Source organism: Pinus tabuliformis, chromosome 8 (assembly GCF_031772625.1).
Source record: "Pinus tabuliformis cultivar Carrire ecotype Pingquan chromosome 8, CPIR1, whole genome shotgun sequence".
Lineage (NCBI taxonomy): Eukaryota > Viridiplantae > Streptophyta > Pinopsida > Pinales > Pinaceae > Pinus > Pinus tabuliformis.
Window position 1 is genome coordinate 1546029601 of NC_142294.1, and position 22255 is coordinate 1546051855.

Genomic DNA, 22255 nt, shown 5'->3' on the forward strand with positions numbered 1-22255 from the left:
AGGTGTCGAGAATTGATTTTGGAGATATGTTTTCTCTTATTGTCAAGTTAGCTTCTATTAGATTAATTTTATCTGTTCTTGCTGCTTTTGATTTTGAGGTAGAACAGATGGATGTGAAGACAACATTTCTACACAGGGATCTAGAAGAAGAGATATACATGAAGAAACCTAAAGGATTTGCGGTGAAGGGTAAGGCAAAACTGGTATGCAAGTTAAAAAAGTCTTTGTATGGGTTAAAACAGTCACCAATGATGTGGTATCAAAAATTTGATACATTTATATAAGGACTTGGCTTCACCATAAGCAAAGAAGATCACTATGTGTATTTTAAATTAATTGGTGACCATGTTATTTATCTGGTCTTGTATGTGGATGATATGTTGCTAGTTGGAAATGACAAAGAAATTATCCAGGATATGAAGACCCAATTTTCCTCCAAATTTGACATGAAAGATCTTGGTGCTGCAAACTATATTTTGAGCATGGAAATTAAATGAGATCAGGAAAAGAGGAAGCTCTAGTTAAACCAAAGGAAGTATGTCGAGACAATACTACAAAGGTTTAATATGCAGGATAGTAAATCGGTGAAGGTTCATATTCTTGTAGGTGTAAAGTTATATGTTGAAGAGTGTCCCAAGACACAAGAAGAGGAAGAGGACATGTCCTGTGTTCCATATTCAAGTGCAATCGGTAGCCTGAAGTATGAAATGGTCTATACTAGACCAGACATTGCACATGCAGTGGGAGTATTAAGCAAGTTTATGTCAAAACCAGGGAAGGAGCATTGGATAGCAGTGAAGTGGATTTTCAGGGATTTGTGTGGCACTAGTGATTATGGTTTGTGCTACCAAGGAAGACCAGGATTGGACTGAGTTTTGGACATCCATGGCCATTTTGATGCAGAATGGGTTGGAGATCTAGATTAGAGAAGATCTACTAGTGGTTGTGTGTTTAACCTATTTGGAGGTGCAGTTAGTTGGATGAGTAAGAGACAATCTATAGTGGCACCTTCAACTACAGAGGAAGAATACATGGCAACCACTCATGCAAGCAAGGAAATAGTTTGGTTGTAGAGATTGTGTTCAAGTATGGGGTTAGTACAATGAGATATAAGAATATACTATTGACGAGCACCAGTATTGTAGCAAGAATGCTGCAACTCTTGGGGCTACCAACTTTACTTTATCAACCCGAGGTTCGTACAAACTTGGAGGTGAGAGTGTTGTATACACAAGCAGATGAAATGGGTCCACTCTTTATCACTCCTGAGCTGGTGATAGACCACTATGGTTTCTCAAACCAACCTTCTATTGATTCAGAAGAAGTTTGATTACTAATTAAGAAAGGGGATTTTTACCCTAATTGGAAGAATGGAAATATTGTCTACTGCAACAATGAAATACTGAAATAAATGCTTTAAACACACCAATCATCTAACTATTTGTTAAGAGATCTTGCTTCAAAAGAATTATAAGCTAACATGTGTATAATCCTAACTATCCTAGGCATGCAATCTGAGATAACCAAACACTTTACTATTGTGCATAAGAATGAACACAATAACTATTTTTTCCTTTTCGTCCTTTTTTATGAAAATGTGAATGCTAAATCTTCTTGGTGATGTGGGAGGTGGGTTATAGCTGGTTGTGAAAGGTTAGATGGCTTGGGAGGCAAGTGTGGGTCCTCTCCTAACTTCCTAGATGCATTTCCCTCAAATCGACCTCAAAATAGGCCACTACAAATCATTCTAGAGGATGTCCTAATGCTCCTACAGGATCCGGCCGAAAGAAACAGGAGTGATTTGGAAGGTGGTATAGGGCTTAGGGAAGGTTAATGATGGAATAAATAAGGAAAGGGAGTGGCAAGGACTTCCTCAAAACTCAAACCAAATTTTGTGAGATGGTTGGATTTGATCAACAAACCTAGAAAGTTGTTCTTAGGAAATGATGAATTGGTTGATGGACTTAGTGGTTGTTGGTGATCATGGATGAATGAGCTTAGGTTGGGGCTACTGACATGAGATATTCATGTACTATTGAAACCTCCTTCAATACATACATCACTAGCATTTACCCATGAATCATGTCAAACAAAGAAGATTTCTAATCAACATAAGAAACAGAATTTCGTTATTTAGTTGCCTAGTTCATGCATGGAAATACTTGCAGAATATTGTGAAACACCATGAGATCTAATACAAATATGGAAATATCAGAAATAACAACTGAAACCTATTCTTGAAAACTAAAAAGATGTTGGCCTAAGTAGCAGAAAACCCTAAATTCCATAAGAAATCATAATTTTGTCTTTTTGGGGCTGAATAGGAGTTATTCCTCAAACCATGGTCCTTGAAGGGAGGAGTGAGGCCAAATCCACCTACTGTCAGCCTTTTTAGTATTCTTTTATCTCTCTAAAGCTACTGCTAAAGCTATGCACAAATGGAAGCAAACTAATTAACTTCACCACTATTTGCAATGAAACAATGCTAAAATCAATTCAATAATTAATCTATGAAATAACCTAAGCATACAAGTACAAGAAGAGGAGCCTTTGTTGCTAGGGTTGGGCCCTAAACCAAGAGCTTCAACCCTCTAATTCAACTCAGTGTTGGATCAAGGAAATGCTCATTCTCATTATCATATCAAAAATTACATAACAGTGTTTTGCCACACAACTTTAACTCAAAAATGCTTAGTGCTCTTACATAAAAAAATCTGAATCCTAATGAAACTCTAGGCCTCCTTATTTATACAACTAAAGTCTCCAAAAACTTCCTTAAAAATAGGGGGGCTTGGCTCCCAAACTCAAGATGAACTGGTTCCTAACTGTCACTGGCTCGGTTGCCCATGATCTCCATGACTCAACTTCTTGCAACTCCGAGCTAGTGTGATTTGATTGAGGAATATTCGAATGAGTGAGGATTTGATGAGGAGGATCTATCTCCTATAATATCTCCTCCTTTTCTCATTTGAGTCATCCAATGATGAGGCTCATCATCACCCCCCTACTGAAATTGTTGCTCATCCTCTAAGCAACTTAATCTATATCCATGTCCTTCATTGTCTAGTGGCCTCCCTGACATCCCATGCTTCTCTTGTAGTTTCTTCCTCCAGTGAATAAAATATTGCCTTCCTCTCTATGTCTTACCACTGCTTTCTTTCTTCTTCTTCTCTCCCCCCTCTAAAATTCCTAAAAGCAATGGTGGACTGAGTCTCAAGCCAATCCAATTGACTTTGAGTCTTTGTAGAGCTTGCTTATACATGGGTGTTCTATTTAGTGCCTCTCTCATTCTTTGAGGAGAATGGTATTCTCTGATTTTTAGGCTATGAGACAAGGTGTTCCACCTCCTTTGGAAAGCTTGCATGATGTCATCTCCTAGCAATATGAACATGTCTTCAAAGTGTGTGAATGCTTATTCTTGTGCAACAAGGTACCTAGGTGCAAGCTTAGGATTGTTTGCAATGAGGTTGTGGGTGTTGATGACAGCCATTGGATTAGATTGTTCAGCCCTGATCATTAGGGGTTCTGTCTCTTCTCTTATCATTACATTTTTCATATATGTAGCTCTTGCCTCCACATGATTCATCCATGATGCTAAGGCCATCAATTGCAAGTCTCCTAGTTTTGAATTTGGGTCCCACACATTCAAATCTGTCAAGGCCAAGTTGTGTAGGTAAAACTCAGACATTTTTTCTCTATCTTCCAAGGTGCTTTGATCATAAAGATCAATGAATTTTCTATAGTCTTGGAAGGGAATAGTACCTCTCTGTGCTAAAGTATTGATTTGGAATTATAGCCATTATTCCTTGAGATACAAGGCATAAGGCTTTGCTGGCATCATGCACTGGATTGCCTTCAAGGATAAACTGGGCATAGTTGCCAACTGGATTTCCCTTTCTTGTAGCTATCCTCTAAGTCATGCATTCTCTATTTCTAACTGAGATTTCATCATTGCCTCTCTGTCCCTTATCTTGCTCAGCTCTTTGCCCATCTCTTTCAACTTTTCCTCCATGTGGCCTACATCCTCCACTCATTTTGACTTGGCAATTTGCATCCACCTGTGAGTCCTTGCCCTCTCTATTTCAAGCTCAAAGAATAAGGGAATGGAAAACTTTTGTGGGATTACCCTACCTCATTCAATGAATCTGTAGTAGGAGTTAGGGTTGGGCTGTGGGATAGGTTCCCTCAGTTCTTGGTCTTTTTCCTTTGGTTCTTGTGGAGTGATACCTTCTTGGTCCCTTTTCTACACATCTTGTAGGTTTGACAGGGTTTCGTGTAGAATGGCCTCTCCTTCCTACAGTTATGCCTGTGTCTCCTATAGGATACCTTTTCACTTTAATGAGGTTGACCTTGTGACATGTCTCCAAACATAAGTGATGGGAAATTTGGGAGAGGCTTGTCCTGATGATCCTTCTCCTTGACTTTTCTCTAGAGGAGCTACCTTTTCTTGCTGCTTTGGTGATTCTTCAATGACAATAGGAGTTTTGGTGGGGGTTTGAGGTCTTCCTTGCCTAATCCTTGTGCTCTTCCTTCTTATGAAGTACAGTGGGGTTTGTCTTTTCCTCTTCCCTTTTAACTTGATAGGTGTACTTAGGGAAGTAAGAGCAGTTTCTTCCTCTTTCTTTGTGGGTTTTGGAGATACCCTTGGTGATTCTTCCCTTTCTCTACCTTGAACTATAGACCTATGTTCTTCCTTCTATTCTATTTCCTCTTTTCCATTCTCCTTCTTATCCTTGTCTTTCTCTTTCTCTTCTTCCTCTAGTTCTTCACTCTGCTCATCTGTCTCTTCTTTTGTTTCTTCTTCTGTCTCTTCTTCATTTTCCTCCTCCTTTTCTTCCTCTTTTTCCTCCTCTGTTTCCTTTGCATTTTCTCCTTCTATTTCTTCATCCCTCTCACTAGCAGTGGATCTTTTTTCATATTCTAGAGCTTGAATTTCACCCTCTGTCGACATGTCTCTGATATTTGTGCATGTGATAGGGAGTCTTAGGTTTTGTAAATCATCTTCTAGGATAAGTTTGATGAACCCATTATGGGCTAGTTGTTGATGTTTTCCCTCTTGCACTTTGATGCTCATATCTATCAGTGATTGAAGAAGAAAGTAGGGTATACTTAATCTTTTTTGAGGTGGTGTGTCTGCTCCAAATCTCAGTTCTTGGAGTAGTCTGAAGTGGTATACATACACCACATTGTATCTCCCTTCACATGATATGTATTTAATGAGGTGATAACTAACTTCATTCCAAGGGTATGGAATGATTCCTCTTCTAACCCCATTTTTGTCTTCCATTGGATCCTCCCCTTCCAAAAAGAATTTCTCCTTTGCAAGGGTGATGTTACCCTTATCTTCTTTTCTCCAAGGTAACCCTAAAGGGAGTGTAGTGATTCTACTCATAACCTCAGGGGTTATTTCTGTTGGGTTGTGTTATATTCTTTCCATGACAAGTGGGGGAATGTTGGGTTGTGTTATATTAAGTTGGGTGGACCTACCTATGGTTTTGTGCATGGTTTTCGCACATGATTTTGGAAACGATGGTTTTCAGTGCATGGTATTGGATGCTTCAACATGTATAAATATGTATTGTAACATTGAAAGGAACATAATGAAAAATCAAGCTGGTAGTCTCGATTTTGGGATCCAGGGGAAAATCTCTGTGTATATGTGTTTTATGTGTTATGCTCTCGCATTGTTTATTTTCTGTGTTTTAGAATTCGTATGCAGGTAATTTCTATACAAGGTTAAAACCTACATTTGGTATCAGAGTTGTTTTGGCTTCAAGGGGACGCCTTTCTTGCTGAGGGGTTTCGCTGGGGCCTACTGTAGACCCTGTTCAATGGGAGATCCGCGGGATCGATTCTGGTGGTGAAAGAAGATGATGAGTAGTGGAAAGATAGAGATCGAGAAATTTAATGGTTAAAGTTTTGAGTTATGGAAACTCAAGATGGAGGATTTGTTGGTGGATAAAGATCAGTGGATCATGGTAAATCCAGGTATTAAACCAACGGCAGTGTCTAATGAAGAATGGAAGAAGTTGGATCGGAAGGAAAAGAGCACAATACGATTGTGTCTCAAATTCAGTATTGTTGAATGTATTAAGGGAAGCTACGGCTAAGGCTTTGTGGGACAAGTTAAGGACTTTGTACCAATCTAAGTCTCTAGTGAATAAACTGTTCCTACGGAAAAACTTGTATAACTTGAGGATGAAATATGGAGACTCAGTGACAAAGCATCTGAATGCATTTAATACTGTGGTAAGTCAATTATTATCTGTTGATACTAAAATTTCAAATGAAGATAAGTGCATCAATTTGTTGTGTTATCTACCATATTCATGGGATAGTCTAGTTATTACAATAGGTAGCAATGCAACTGCCTTGCAGTTTGATGAAATAGTCTCATCCTTGCTGATGGAGGAGATGAGACGGAAAAATACAGAGATTCAGAATGGCGATGCCTTGTCTGTACGAGGGCAGCCCCAGAATAGAAACAAAAATAAGTCATCGAGTGGGAGATCTAAATATAGAGGGAGATCTAAATCTCCAGGAAAACCTATAATGGTGGTTTGCTGGAAATGTGGAAAGGAAAGGCACTACAAAAGGGACTGTAAATCTAACACTCCTGAAAATGGAAAGGGATCTGATGATGTTCCTTTTGCAGAGGCGAAAACTACCTCAAATGAAGGTGGGGATGTGTACTTGGCTTCTTCAAGTACACATGTAGATCATGAGGCATGGTTGATTGACTCAGGTGCATCCTTTCACTTCACTCCCCATAGAGAGTGGTTCTGCAGTATGAGAAATACGATGGTGGTGATGTCTTCTTAGGGGATGATTGGAAGGCTAGAATCGTTGGTCACAGAAAAGTAAAGTTGAAGTTGCAAGGTGGAAGGGTTAGAACACTTCCGAGTGTTTTTCATATTCTTGCATTGGCCAGAAATCTGATTTCTATAAGCAAGCTAGATGATGCATGTGTAAAAATAGTATTCGAGAAAGATACCTGCAAGATGGTTTGGGGAGCACAGGTATTGATGCAGGGAGTTCGAATTGGAACTCTGTACAAGTTGCAAGGAAGCATTATTGTCGATGGGTACAACAGTTCTGTGGTTCTTGAAAGTGGAGAAGAAAATCTAGTGGTCTCTGGAGAGAAGACCATGATGTGGCATCAAAGCCTTGGACATATTGGAGAGAAGAGCCTTCGAATACTTCATGGTAAAGGTATGGTAGAAGGTATGAGTAATATCTCCCTAGATTTTGATTTTTGTAAAAATTGTGTATATGGGAAGCAGAATCGGGTGAGTTTCCCCTCTGGTGGTAAGAGGGAGAAACAGATATTAGAGCTTGTGCACAGTGATGTGTTTGGACCTGTGAAGGACCCATCACTGTGTAAGTCTATGTACTATGTATCATTTAGAGATGGCTTCTCAAGGAATACATGGATATATTTCCTTAAGAAGAAATATGAAGTCTTTGATAGGTTTAAAAAATTTAAGGCTCTGGTGGAAAACCAGACAGAGAAGAAGATAAAGGTGCTGAGGAGAGATAACAGTGGAGAGTTTTGCAATAAGGAATTTGAAGAATTATGTAAGAAGTGTGGTATAGCGTAGAAGAAGACTACTCCATACACACCTGAGCAAAATGGAGTTGCAGAAACAATGAACAAGACATTGATGGAAAGGGCAAGAAGCATTCTCAGTGGTGTCGGGTTAGGACAGGAATTCTGGGCAGAGGCGGTAGAGACAACATGTTACCTGGTCAACATATCACCTTCATCAGCGTTGGAGGATAAGACTCCACAAGAGGTATGGACTGCTAAGAAACCCTCTCTTTCACATCTATGGGTATTTGGATGTGATGCATATGTACATGTTCCGAAGGAGAAAAGAACCAAGTTGGATAGTAAATATGAAAAGTTCATCTTTATTGGGTATAAGGATGGTTTAAAGGGTTATAAGCTTTGGAACCCAGTAGCAAGGAAGGTTGTGTACAACTGAGATGTGGTGTTCAGAGAGGTGAAATATGTTATTAAACATGAAGTCCAACCAAAGGAACTTGAGAAGATAGAGTTTGAGATTAAGGAGGAAGAATCAGACTCTACACTAGAGGAGGAATCAGAAGACGAAGAGCCACAAATTCCGGGCGTGAGAAGATCAGTTCGAGAAAGAAGGAAGCTAGAAAGGTATAGTCCATCTGCTTTCTGTTCAAATTTTGCTTTATCTGTTACTGATGATGATCCCAAAACTATGAAGGAAGCAGTAGGTTTAGAGGATGGAAAACTCTGGAAAGAGGACATGGTTGATAAATGGCATCTTTGCTCAAAAATGAGGCTTGGGATCTAGTGGAGTTGCCGACTGGAAGGAAACCCATTGGCAGCAAATGGGTGTTCAAGAAGAAGACAAATGCAGAAGGAAAGTTGGAGAAATACAAAGCAAGGTTGGTAGCAAAAAGTTATTCCCAGGTGATGGGAATTGATTTTTGTGATATTTTTTCTCCTATTGCCAAGGTAGCTTCTATTAGATTAATTTTATTTGTTGCTGCTGCTTTTGATTTTGAGATAGAACAGATGGATGTGAAGACAACATTTCTTCACGGGGATCTGGAAGAGGAGATCTACATGAAGCAACCTGAAGGCTTTATGGTGAAGGGTAAGAAAGAACTGATATGCAAGTTAAAGAAGTCTTTGTATGGGTTAAAATAGTCACCAAGGATGTGGTATCAGAAATTTGATAAACTTATACGGTGACTTGGCTTCACTAGAAGCAAAGTAGATCATTGTGTGTATTTTAAATTAATTGGTGACCGTGTTATTTATCTGTTCTTGTGTGTGGATGATATGTTGTTGGTTGGAAATGACAAAGAAATTATCCAGGATTTGAAGACCCAATTGTCCTCCAAATTCAACATGAAAGATCTTGGTGCTGTAAAATATATTTTGGGCATGGAAATTAAAAGAAATCGGGCAAAGACGAAGCTCTGGTTAAACCAGAGGAAGTATGTCGAGACAATACTGCAGAGGTTTAATATGCAGGATAGTAAACCGATGAAGGTTCCTATTCCTGTAGGTGTGAAGTTATCTGTTGCACAGTGTCCCAAGACACAAGAAGAGGAAGAGGACATGTCACGTGTTCCATATGCAAGTGCAGTTGGTAGCCTGATGTATGCAATGGTCTATACTAGACCATACCTTGCACATGCAGTGGGAGTATTGATCAGGTTTATGTCAAAACTAGGGAAGGAGCACTGGACAGTAGTGAAGCAGGTTTTCAAGTATTTGCGTGGCACTAGTGATTATGGTTTGTGCTACCAAGGAAGACCAGGATTGGACAGAGTGTTGGATATTCGTGGCTTTGTTGATGCAGACTGGGCTAGAGATCTAGATCAGAGAAGATCTACAAGTGGGTATGTGTTTAACCTATTTGGAGGTGCAGTCAGTTGGATGAGTAAGAAACAATCTATAGTGGCACTATCAACTACAGAGGAAGAATACATGTAAGCCACTCATGCAAGCAAGGAAGCAGTTTGGTTGCAGAGATTGTGTTTAGTACAATGAGATATAAGGATAGACTATGACAGCCAAAGTGCAATTTTCTTGGCAAAGAACCCTGCTTACCATTCAAGGACAAAGGACATTGATGTTCAATATCACTTTGTGAGGGATATGATAGAAGACAAAAAGGTGTTGCTGGTAAAGGTGGACACTTTGAAGAATACTGCAGATGCATTGACAAAATATGTGAGCTCTAAGAAGTTCTCTTGGTGTAGAGAAACAATGGGCATTGCAGGGCTGGATAAATGACTAAGCTCTCTTGTGGCCCCCTATGGAAAGAAAACAACAAGTGGGAAAATGTTGGGTTGTGTTATATTCTTTCCACGACAAGTGGGAGAATGTTGGGTTGTGTTATATTAGGTTGGGCGGACCTACCTATGGTTTTGTGCATGGTTTTTGCACATGATTTTGGACGCGATAGTTTTCGTTCCATGGTATTGGACGCTTCAGCATGTATAAATAGGTATTGTAACATTGAAAGGAACATAATGAAAAATCCAGCTGGTAGTCCTGGTTTTGGGATCCAGGGGAAAATCTCTATGTATATGTGTTTTATGTGTTATGCTCTTGCATTGTTTATTTTCTGTGTTTTAGAATTCGTATGCAGGTAATTTCTGTATGGGTTTAAAACCTACAATTTCTACTGATAGGCCTTTCACCATAGCAGTGGCATGGGTCCTAGTGAGGGGAATGAGTGAGAGAGCAAAGTCTCCGGCAACCTCATCATCGTATCCTCTCATCCTCTCAAAGAATCGCATCCATTGGTGCCTTGTGAAAATTTCTACTACAGGAGGATGTTGGTGAATTCTCACTGTGTTTGTGGGTTATCTCTTGTTAAAACCCCCTATCATCTTTCCCTATTAATTGTGGAAGATTGGATGAATAAAAATCAAGAATTCTGGTGGGTGAGAGAGGATGAAGTGTTAACTTTGTTATACAATTCTCCTAGATTGCAATTTCCTTAATCAAATGATGATTTTTCTTCTTTTTAACAAGAAAACATGGAAGGTATAGCTCCTACCTCACTAGTTATGTTATGTTGAGGAAAACCTTTGATTTCTCCTCCCTTGGTTCCCACTGATAATCCTATAGATTGATTGTTCTGTATCCTGTAGTTTTTCCTGTAGGATCTTGTAGGTCTCCTATGCTACAAAATGCTAACTGTCTCCTGTAGGTTTTGCTTCAAGAAGGCCAAGACCAACCTCTTTTCGATGAATTCTCGAGATTGCTAATGATATCTTTGCATGGGAATCAGTATTTTATTTCCTTATATGGCTGATCGTGTGGGATGGTGTGCTAGCTGCCTAAGTACGAGCACCTCCTTTTGGATCGTTGGTCCCACTATTAGTCCATAATTCCACTTACCTCGTAATCATCTCCCACTTTGTTCCTCCATAGCTTAACCATTTTTGGCCTTATCTCCTTTTTCTTCTGATTAGATTGTTGCCACATATAGAATGGTCTAACTGTTTTCTCCTTGTCGACTGGCCGAAGCTTTCCAAGTTAACTGATCACCTTTGCTTATAAACCCAACTCTTACATAATCCTACATTTTTTATTATATCGTGCTAATGAGAGAGCATGAGTAATATGACATACCTATGGGTAAGATGCATTGATGATGATGCATGTTGTAAAATGATTTCCTGTGCTTTGTATTTTTTGCATATCCTTCTTTGTATTGGCCTCTTTTGATGCTGGTTTCTTTTGATGTGTAGGTGCTAGAGAGTGATGTGGTGATCTTGTTGTTGTTGCTGAGCTCTAAAGGAGCTTCCTCAACCTTGGAATCTTTGTGCTAAAGATGGATGCAAACCTGACAAGTTTCCTTTGTGGGATAGGCTGCTACAGGATTTCCTACAGGAAACCTATAGGATGTCCTGTAGTTTCCTCTCCCCTAAACTTTCATACTTTTTTTAACTTTTGGAGCATGAGGACTATTGACATGAATAGAGAAGGGTTCTAGTGAATGGTAGGTGAGAGGTATAGCCTTCAAGTCTTGTCCCTCTGTCCTCTGTTCCCGCCTTCTTCTATTTTTTTTCCTTTTAAAACTATATATATATATATATATATATATTGACTTATTGGATGGATGCAGGGGTATCATGGTGTTGAAAGGCATGGGGATGATGAGGTGGAGTGAATGTTTTATTTTTTTTTACACAGGCTTGTCATCCCCTTTTCTCTAGGATCACTTTTCTTGGGATTTCAAATCCACTATAATTCATACAGGAAACTCCTATAGGTTTTCATGGAATCTTGTAGGATTACATGGATTCCTATAGAAAACACAGAGCCTGTGTAAACTGACCTGGAGGAGTCCATAAAGGGAAGGGTGGATGAAATAATGAAGAATATGAGATGGAGGGATTAAAATATGGATTGCATAGGTCGTTCTATTCCTTCAAGCTGCATTAATCCTCCTCTTACTGACCTGCAAACAACATTTCCAAAATTTTCTTTTCTCTCTTTTTTCATTTTTTCTTTTCTCCTTTTTAAAAACAACTAGTCTACATCCATGGAGGTTTTCATCCTAGTTCCCTGCCCTGGGTGTTATAGACATTTTTGGGCACTGCAACCCCAATCATAAATGTCCATAAACCAAGGGCTCTTAAGTCCCTAAAAGTGTTGTTCCAACCTCTAAAAGAACAAGGTCAACTGATTACATCTTCTCCCAGAAGTTCTCCATGAAAAACTACTCAGAACTGGTCAAAATTGGACCATCTCACCTGCTCCATGGTCAAAGTGCACTGCATCCCACCTAAATACACACGGGAGGTGCGATGCATACCAAAAAGCCCTTATATGGGGTGCGATGGGCGAGACTGGACAAATGGCAGGGTCAATCTGCAAGGTGGAGGATCATGGAATCTTCCAGAAACTTCTCCTGTGACACTTGCCTCTCTGCATTCGCCCAGGGATGAGTAAGAGATCATCAATCTCCAAGTGGAATCAAGAACTATCAGAGAGAGGACACTAATCAAATCTCAAAAGCTGACTCACCCCCCTTGCAAACATCTATATATGGATCCCTCATCCCAGAGATCCAGAGGCTGGAATTTTGTATCTTGTAAGGAAGTGCTGCTGGTTTCTTGGTGTAACATCATAGTGTTGGGTGATCTAAGATTTTCATGAGGTGAAGAAGGGCTTTCTTGCTGAGAGGATGATGCTGGGTTAGAATAATTGGTTGTAATCCTCTTTGCTATTCTTGATTATTAATAAAGCTATTCAAGTTTTCCTCCACATTCTTGTATGAATGATGATATATGCATTTGTGTGGTCAATATATATCTGGTCCTATATTGTTTATGATAGTAGATCTATGTTCTTGGATAGTGTTATGCTGCTTTGATTCTACAGGTGCTCTTTGAAGCTGGGTAGACGAAGAAGCGAGTGGCAAAGATCTATCAGAAGTGAGAGGAATCAAGCAAGGAACCAAGCGCAAGACAGAGGTTGGTCTCCTTCTTTCCCCTCTTATCTACTTCTCATAAAGGAAAACAAAAATGGTTTTAGTTTGTTTGTTTCTAAGGTAGCTACCAGCCTTAGTGGGACTAGCAGCTCTGCATAGACACTAGATTTCCCGATAAAAAAATTGCGACTTCACTGGGGAGTGAATAGATTGTTTGTTTGTCTATATTTGTTTGCTTTATAAACTTACAGACGAAGCCTGAAGTCAAGCCAGCTAGCCTTCAAACTGCATTCGTTGTGCAAGTGCAAAGTAGATCAATGCTGCTTTAGTCTATCTCCAGGTTTTTTCTATGAATTGAACAATCGATTTACAAGCTCTCTAATTGCCCTTGTGGCGGCTCTAGTAACCTCCTTAGATCTACCCCTGTGATTTATTTACTTATTACCACTTGCTCGGCCTAAATCCCTGAACTGAGCTGCAAACTATGACCCGAAACCCAGTTGAAGTCTCATCCCTGGACCATCGCACTGTCTCTTCTTTGGAATCTGGATGCATCGCACTTCCCGAGCGTAGTAGGTGCGATGCATCTCACTTTCCCTATGCTACAGGTGCGCTGATCAGACAAGACCTCTTCGGCTCTTAGATTTTGGTTTCTGTGCTCACTCTTTTCAGCTCTATTCAGGAGTTTTGTTGTCTGTAGTCAGTATACCTCTGTTGAAACCCCCTTCCTTGCCATTATTCCACCTCCATTGTGCAAAGAACTGTAGAAAAAAATTATGTATTTTGAGCCATTTTCAGTTCTCTTTTACAAAGAAGTAGCGTAATTGAACTGTCGTTTCTTGATTTGAAAGTGTCACAAGTTTCGTTTTCAGTTATAGAAGAGAATCCGATTGTTCTTGATAGTCGATTACACTGTTACTCTTGTATTTGATTTGAATTAGTAGTTTTTCAAGTGTCGAAAGCAAGTTTTCAATTCCAAATCACAAAGTGTCGTAATTGCCTTCATTTTGTCCTGAAAAGAAACTTATTAGTAATGTCGCTTTGAAAAATAATTTAGATTTGCGCTTAGCTTTCTTTTTATCATTCACACATTAAGAAGGCTGAAAACAAATACATGCATGTGCATTTGCATTTAGACTGTTTGTTGGTTTGATTTAGGACAGTGCATATAGTGTGTGCTCTCTGCTCTATGTTGAAAGAATATCATCCCTCTTTCCTTAGTAGCTAGGATTTTCATTGCAAAAAGAAGATTAAACGATTGTATATCATGGATTTCAGAGATCTGTGGTTTGAGCTTTTTGTATTTTTGACCGGAGAATCCACAGTTGAAGAACTTATACACCAACGTTTTGAATCCCAAATGGGATCCATCATCAGGGAATAGAGAAAGATGATAAGAGAAAGATGATAAAAAGAAGAGCCAGAGGAAGAAAATAAATACTCATGAGGGATGAATGCTCAAGGAACAGCACAGGTCGGCCAAAGAGATTTAAAATGAAACCTAATTTTTATTTTTATTTTAATATCATTTAATTAATATTTATAAAATAAAAACTTTAAACTAAAATCTAAGTTAATATTAATATTAAAAACTAATATATATATTAATATTAAAACCTAAAATCTAAAATGATATCTAAAACTAAAATATAAGTTGATATTGATAACAAACCCAAATATATAACTTTAAAATTTTTTATATAACTTTATATTTGTGTAATATGATTAATATAAAGCTTTATAAATGTATAACTTAAAATCTATATAATCTATATATGTATAATTTAAAATATATATAATAGAATTAAAATCAATAAAGCCTCATATCTATATTAGACTCTAAAACTAAAATAAAATTAATATCATAATACTTTATATATAACATGAAATTTTTATATTAATATTAAAATCTAAAAACTAAAATATGAATTAGAATGATATTATAAATCCTAAAAACTATAAAATTAATATTTATTTAATCTAACATCTATATAATATAAAATTAATATAATATTAATATTTGGATTAATTCAATATTAATATTTATTTAATCTAACATCTATATAATATTAATATAATATTAATATTAATATAACTCAAGACAAAATAACTTAATGCTTTCTATAAAACTTGAGCCCTAAATAACTTAATTCTTTAACTAAATCACCTAATGAATATAAAAGAATTAATAAAACCTAAAATCTATAACAATAAATAATATTAGGTTATAATAGTATTAATAAAACTTAGTATCTATAACATTAAATTAATATTAATATAGCCTAAGATTTATATTCATTCTATATTAAAAATTAAATAAACTCTATAATTAAAATCTAAACTATATTTAAAACATACATTAATGTCTAGAAACCTATGCTTGAAGTTATTTAATAAAATCAAAACTATGTTAATATCTACCCTAATATGAAAACCTATGAAAATATCCATCATCATCACTATCTTACCTGATCGACAGCTTACCTGACCGATAACTTACCTGGGGCCGGACTGACGTTTCTTGATTTCACTGATGAGGGGAAGCCAGCTTCCGCTGATCTCCAAACCGTTGTCTCTGTTCAGATTACAAGGATGCTTCAAGATCTCAAGGGCTTCTCTGATTTTCCGCTTCTGATGCTGCTCTTCTCTCGCGATGATTGATGCGCTTTCTAAGCAGATGTGGTGTTTAGTCTTCGAGGAGTGCTCTGCCAAGGCCGAGGTACGTGATCTTCCATTCCTGATGTCAGCGCCATGCTCTTTTAGTCTTGTTTGGAGGGAGCGACCAGTTTCACCTATATAGCTTTTCCCACACGAACAGTCTATTTTATAGACTCCTTTAAGTTGCTGCTTGTCAATATCATCTTTCACTGATTTTAGACTTTGTCTGATGGTACCAGGAGCTGAGAATTGAGTTAGAATGTTTTTCTTTCTTAGGATCTTTGCCAATTTATCTGTGACCCCATGGATGTAAGGTAGAAAAACCTTACCACCCTGAGGTTGATCCTCCTTATTAGGTTTGGGAGATGACAACCTCTTTTCAGCTTTCTTTATGGCATTTTTAATTTCATGATCCTTGTAGCCTATGTTCTTGAAAGTTGAAACTAAATGCTTCTTCTCTTCATTTATATGTTCTGAGTCAGAAATTCGGAGGGCTCTAATGGCAAGAGTGTTCAGAACGCCTAGCTTTTGGGCTGGGTGATGGTGGGAATCCGCGTGAAGGTAGCTCTCTGTGTGAGTTGATTTCCTGAAAACCTTATGGCCCAAGGAGCCATCCTCTTTTCTAATGATAAGAATGTCTAAGAAAGGGATGCTCATATTTTCTTCAAGCTCCATAGTGAATTTTATATCAGGGGAAATGGAGTTAAGGTGATTGAAAAACCTGATGAGTTCTGTTTTACCATGGGTCCATTTTATATTGGTGTCATCGACAAACCGCTTCCACCACGCTGGTTTCAAAGGATAAGATTCCAATGCCTTTTTCTCGAAATATTCCATATATAAGTTGGCCACAATCGGCGAGAGGGGTGAACCCATTGCTACACCGGAGGTCTGTTCATAAAATGTTCCTTGAAAAGTGAATACAGTTCACCTTAGGCAAACCTCAGCCAGCTTTGCGGTCTCTGGATCAGTGACACTTTTTATAGCCTGAATGGCTTCATCAAGGGGAATCTTTGTGAAAAGGGAAACCACGTCAAAGCTCACAAGGATGTCATCCTTTTCTATTCTTTCATTTTTAATAAGATTCACAAAGTCGTGCGAGTCTTTAATGAAGGAGTCAGTATTTCCAACCAGGGGCTTTAGAATCTTGGCGACATATTTAGCAAGTTCATAGGTTGGGGATCCAATAGTATTGACTATCGGCCTAAGGGGGACCCCCTCCTTATGGATCTTGGGTAATCCATAGATTCTAGGAATGGTTTCACAGGAGGGGGTTAATTTCTTCTTCATCTTTTCGTCAAGGTTGGAATCTGAGATAATCTTTTTAACATCCTTCATAATCTTGGCCATGGGATTACCTTTCAGCTTCTTATAACTACCACAATTCAGGTGCTCTATCATCTTAGATTGCATTTTAGGAATTGTATATCTACATCACACGGTGAACCTGAAAGGAAAATTTCTTAAGCAAGATCAACTGTAAAATAAATTTAATGAATCTAAAAACGCTTTGGAACCTAACGCACAACATTTAGAAGTCTAGGCTAGAGACATATTTCGGCGTTGTAAAGCCTGGTAACTATTGTTTTCATTGCTGGTTGGGTGATTCCTCCACTTTGAGACGATAAGTGCCAGTATGGACTTGTGCTCCCACGTACCATCAAGTATATATCGGGAGACCACAATAGGCTTTATCCTTTATCCATAGGAAGTCGTGTCTACCACCCTATCGATCGCAATGCACTGAACACAGCATTCGGGAAGATTGACTGCCGTACCGTAAAAAGTATTCTGCAGTTTTGCGATTGGTTTGGTAATCCCTCTGTCTAAATTTCCAGAGAAGTCTCTTTCGTTCCTTTTCAAACTCCTTAAAGGAAAAGGTCCATCTGAGCACTTGTCACTTCAAGCTCATTAAAAATCGAAGGCGACTAGAGTCATCTTTTGTTTTTTCTCGACTCTTAAAAATTGAAAAAACAAGTTGTGTCAAAGCGTCTAAAATTTATTTTAATTGGAATAAGCATCACCTTTCCTGCGTTGGTCTTAGGTTGAGAAAAATGGAGTCCGCCAACCAAGGATTTCCCCTTGGAGGAAATCCTAGTCCTTTCTCCTCTTGGGGAGATGTTGGTGCACCCCATATGGCCACATTGTCGCTTCCAGGATTGACAATCGACTTGCCTGTATGGCTCTTCTCGACCTCCGTCGTTCAGAACACCGTGATTCCTGAACAATCAAGTCAGCAACTAAACGATACCAAAGTTACCCCCCAACCTTCTACTTCATCCAGTTCTCCCTCTCCTCCTTCCTCTTTGCTTGATCAAGCTGGTAAAGCCAAAAATCAAGTAATTGAGAAGAAGAAGGAGACAAAGGCAAAAAGGGGCAACCAGGCATTGTCTAGCGAAAATCCACACACTGCACCATCCAAGCCTAAATCGCCATGTGTCATTTGCAAAGGAGACCACTATCATCGAGATTGTCCTTACATCCCTCAGATCTTAAGGGACTGGTCTCCTCGTTTGCACAATCTGGTGTCATCAACCTCTGATGATCATGTTTAAAATACACCGTCGACTAGTGAAAGTGAAGCCCCTGGACAAAAATGAAAATGTAAATTTCCTTGTAAACTATGTGAAGGAGATCACGCCGTCCACCGTTGTCCCTTCTTAGATGAGGCTAAAAGAGTTTTGGATGACCGTCCGGTTTCACCGTTATGGCTTCCTCCTGGATATAAGAAGCTCTTGCCGAGTCCGTCACTAGTTGAAAATACGACTGACACACCATTGTGGTCGGCTGAAGCATCTATTATTGAAGATAAACCATCTGAAGCCACACCAGACGAAAGTCAAAAGTTCGAGGCGGCAGTTGACCCGGTTTTGCCTTCAGAGGATCCATCTTCAGATGATACAGTCACCGGGGAGAACAAGGATGACACCGTCCAAATTCTCTTTGTAAGCATAGACTCCGATGAACATTGGGGCAGTCTACCCGTTCCTTTACCACAGGAAGGAAGTTTGTCAGAGTCGTATCCGACCGTCTATTCAGTCCCACCTCCAAGCAACCTAGTTGTTTCCTTCGATTGGAATCTACTAGGCAGACCCCGCTTACCGGCTAGTGTTCCATTTCAAATCATTGCTCAAATATATAGAATGGTCATGGCCGGTACCATCATAGATGAAAGGGCTTCTGTGAGTATCCTTTCCTCAACTGCTTGGAAAGCGCTTGGTTCGCCACCGCTTTTGCCAGAAATGAGAAATCTAACAGGCTTTAACAAAGGAACCAGTCGACCGTTAGGGATCCTTCCCAATGTGTCAATAGCATTGAGAAGGAAAACCGTTCACATGAACGTAATGGTAGTCCAAGGACCCCTGTATTATAATCTACTCCTTGTATGGGATTATATTTATTGCATGGGAGCCATTGTCTCCTCACTCTTTAGAGTAATGTGTTTTCCGCATGAAGGAAGAGTGGTCAAGCTCGTAGACCAGCTTTCATTCCCCGGTTCACAGAGAGGAAATAGTCATATACCATCCCTGAATGGTCTTTTCACGCAAGGAATGTCTCATCAATCCCCAGTCCATCCTCCTGATGAGCACGAGTGATTCGGAGGATATGACTAAAACCCAGGGGGCATGCACCCTGGCCTGTTTCGACAGGAAAACCTTGGGTGTAGGGTAGGTTTCCGCAAAGGATATATGACTGGTTCACACACCCGTCCATTTAGGAAAATGGGGTTAGACCGGAAAAAGATACCTCTGTTAAAAGGTAGGCCTTTTCTGATAAAACAAATGTTTTGTCTGCAAATTGAGGGATAACCTGGGAACTCTACTTCACTATACCTGGGGGCATGCAAACCTTTTGGCATGCAAGTGAAGAGCGACCATTTATTTTTTAAATTTGTAGGTCCTCTAACCCTTTAAACTCGTAGGATTGGTCGTTTCCTAACTTGCATAAAGAAAGGATGTGGGGCAAAGCTTTGAAAAAATGCCATTTTTTATATGAGACATCCTTATTATACGACTGGATCGAGCAGTTTTAACGCGGAATTCAAGCTCGTTAAAAAATAAACATAAGCAATGAGCAAATGTTCCCCCAGAGTTTAAGCTCATTAAAAAATGAACCAATTTCCGATAAATAACCATCGTGAATGCATTATCATCAGCCTTTGAAGCCTTGGTCATGTTCTCATCATCACCTCCACTCTATATTGGCCGATCATTCACCTCCATTTGATTGTTTACCCCTTCTGAGGAACAGCTGCAAAGAGTGATCCTGTTAGCCATCCTTGTGACACTGCCGTGATTCGAAAATTCCAAACCTTACCTGGAATTAGCTGCTACCCAAATTTATCACTCGTTCCTCGAAAAACGAGTCTCCTTTAAGATCTTTTCAAGTGACTCGTAAAATATGAAAAGATTTCCGAGCAATTGGCCTCTCCAGCTTGTTAAAGTGACCGAAAGTGTTATCCCTCCTTTAGATTTTAATCTTTTTGGACTTGAGGGATTATTACACAAAAAGATCGAGCGCTTATTTTTTTCAGCTCGTTAAAAGTACCGAAAATTCATCCCTTTTGTATTGTTTTATACTTTTTCGGACTCAAGGGATTATATGACAAAAAAGGATTATTGGAGTTTTCTTTACGTCCCTTTTCAGAGTCTCTAAAATTGAAAAGACCGAGTTATCTTTGTCGTTAAACTCGTTAAAACCGAATAGCGACAAACTTGTCCATACAGACAAGAACGAGTTTCACTATCGCTAGGCTCGTTAAAACATAGCGATGGGTTTGCCCGAAGGGCAGATTATAGAACAAGCATATGTTATCCTCCTCAAGCTTGACAAAAATAAAGAGGTACTGGTCAGCAATGAGTTTGAAGAAACTTTATTGGTTGCAAGTCGCTCTTGAACATGACACTTTCACTCCGCATCCGAGTCAGGTTGGGTTGTTCCATTCACTAGTCATACCACCATGCATCCATCACACCATCCATATTTGGGGTTAACGCTACCAATCCATCATGTCAGTGTCGCCGATATGTTCAAGAGAAGTCGCTCAGAGAATTCACCTGTGTCTCATCCACTGCAATACATTTACGCTCCATTCTCTCATGACCGCCACCCTGAATCTTATGTCATCAGATCGTTTTCACCTCCATTAAAATCATTTGCTCCATTCCATGTCATTGATGTGGGATTCACTAAGGCCCTCCTATGACGGATCGCTTCTTGTCGACATCAGCTCATTATCCAGGAAGTTGATCTAGAAACAACCCTTTCGGTACTTTGAAGCTTGCATGCCTCAATGGCAAGTTTCTCACTTCTGCCGACAGGTTTACATCAATGGCCTTCGACCGAAAGATTTTGTGTGGTGCTCGATGCCAAGTCCCTTATTCACACCACGTGAATTGTACTGTAGTACCTTGAGGGTCATCATCATTATCGGTGATTCCTCTCGCGCCTGTTAACAGCTTACATCATTGATTGGTAATTAGGCGATGTCTTTCCATGTTCGACTCCAGAACATCTCTCACATGGATCAACTTGTACTTTGAGTGAAGATCGAGCAAGATTGAAGACCCCGGATCTAGTTTCATCCATCCGGGCTGCGATATATATTTAGAAAAATAAAGAAATCAAATGTACATCATTACTGCACAGATAATCATCCAATCCAAGGGATGATGGCTCTACCAGAATCATCAGTCTGCACTCAGACGATTTTCTGTCTTATGTACATGAAAATGAATTTATAAAGCTGAGCATGGGAATGCCCGCCTCAGCTAGATCATGAAAAATATTATGAATATAATGTATTGTATTGTATCTTATTATAGGTCGCCTTCCAGCTCGAAAAAACTTCAGATCCTCATGATAAAGCATTTCACCCGACATCAACAGATTAACGACCTCATGCTTTAGGGGGCAACTGTTATAGACATTTTTGGGCACTGCAACCCCAATCATAAATGTCCATAAACCAAGGGCTCTTAAGTCCCTAAAATTGTTGTTTCGACCTCTAAAAGAACAAGGTCAACTGATTACATCTTCTCCCAGAAGTTCTCCATGAAAAACTACTCAAAACTGGTCAAAATTGGACCATCTCAGCTGCTCCATGGTCAAAGTGCGCTGCATCCCAACTAAATACATACGGGAGGTGCGATGCATACTAAAAATCCCTTCTATGGGGTGCGATGGGCGAGAGTGGACAAATGGCAGGGTCAATTTGCAAGGTGGAGGATCATGGAATCTTCCAGAAACTTCTCCTGTGACACTTGCCTCTCTGCATTCGCCCAGGGATGAGTAAGAGATCATCAATCTCCAAGTGGAATCAAGAACTATCAGAGAGAGGACACTAATCAAATCTCAAAAGCTGACTCACCCCCCTTGCAAACATCTATATATGGATCCCTCATCCCAGAGATCCAGAGGCTGGAATTTTGTATCTTGTAAGGAAGTGCTGCTGGTTTCTTGGTGTAACATCATAGTGTTGGGTGATCTAAGCTTTTCATGAGGTGAAGAAGGGCTTTCTTGCTGAGAGGATGATGTTGGGTCAGAATAATTGGTTGTAATCCTCTTTGCTATTCTTGATTATTAATAAATCTATTCAAGTTTTCCTCCACATTCTTGTATGATTGATGATATATGCATTTGTGTGGTCA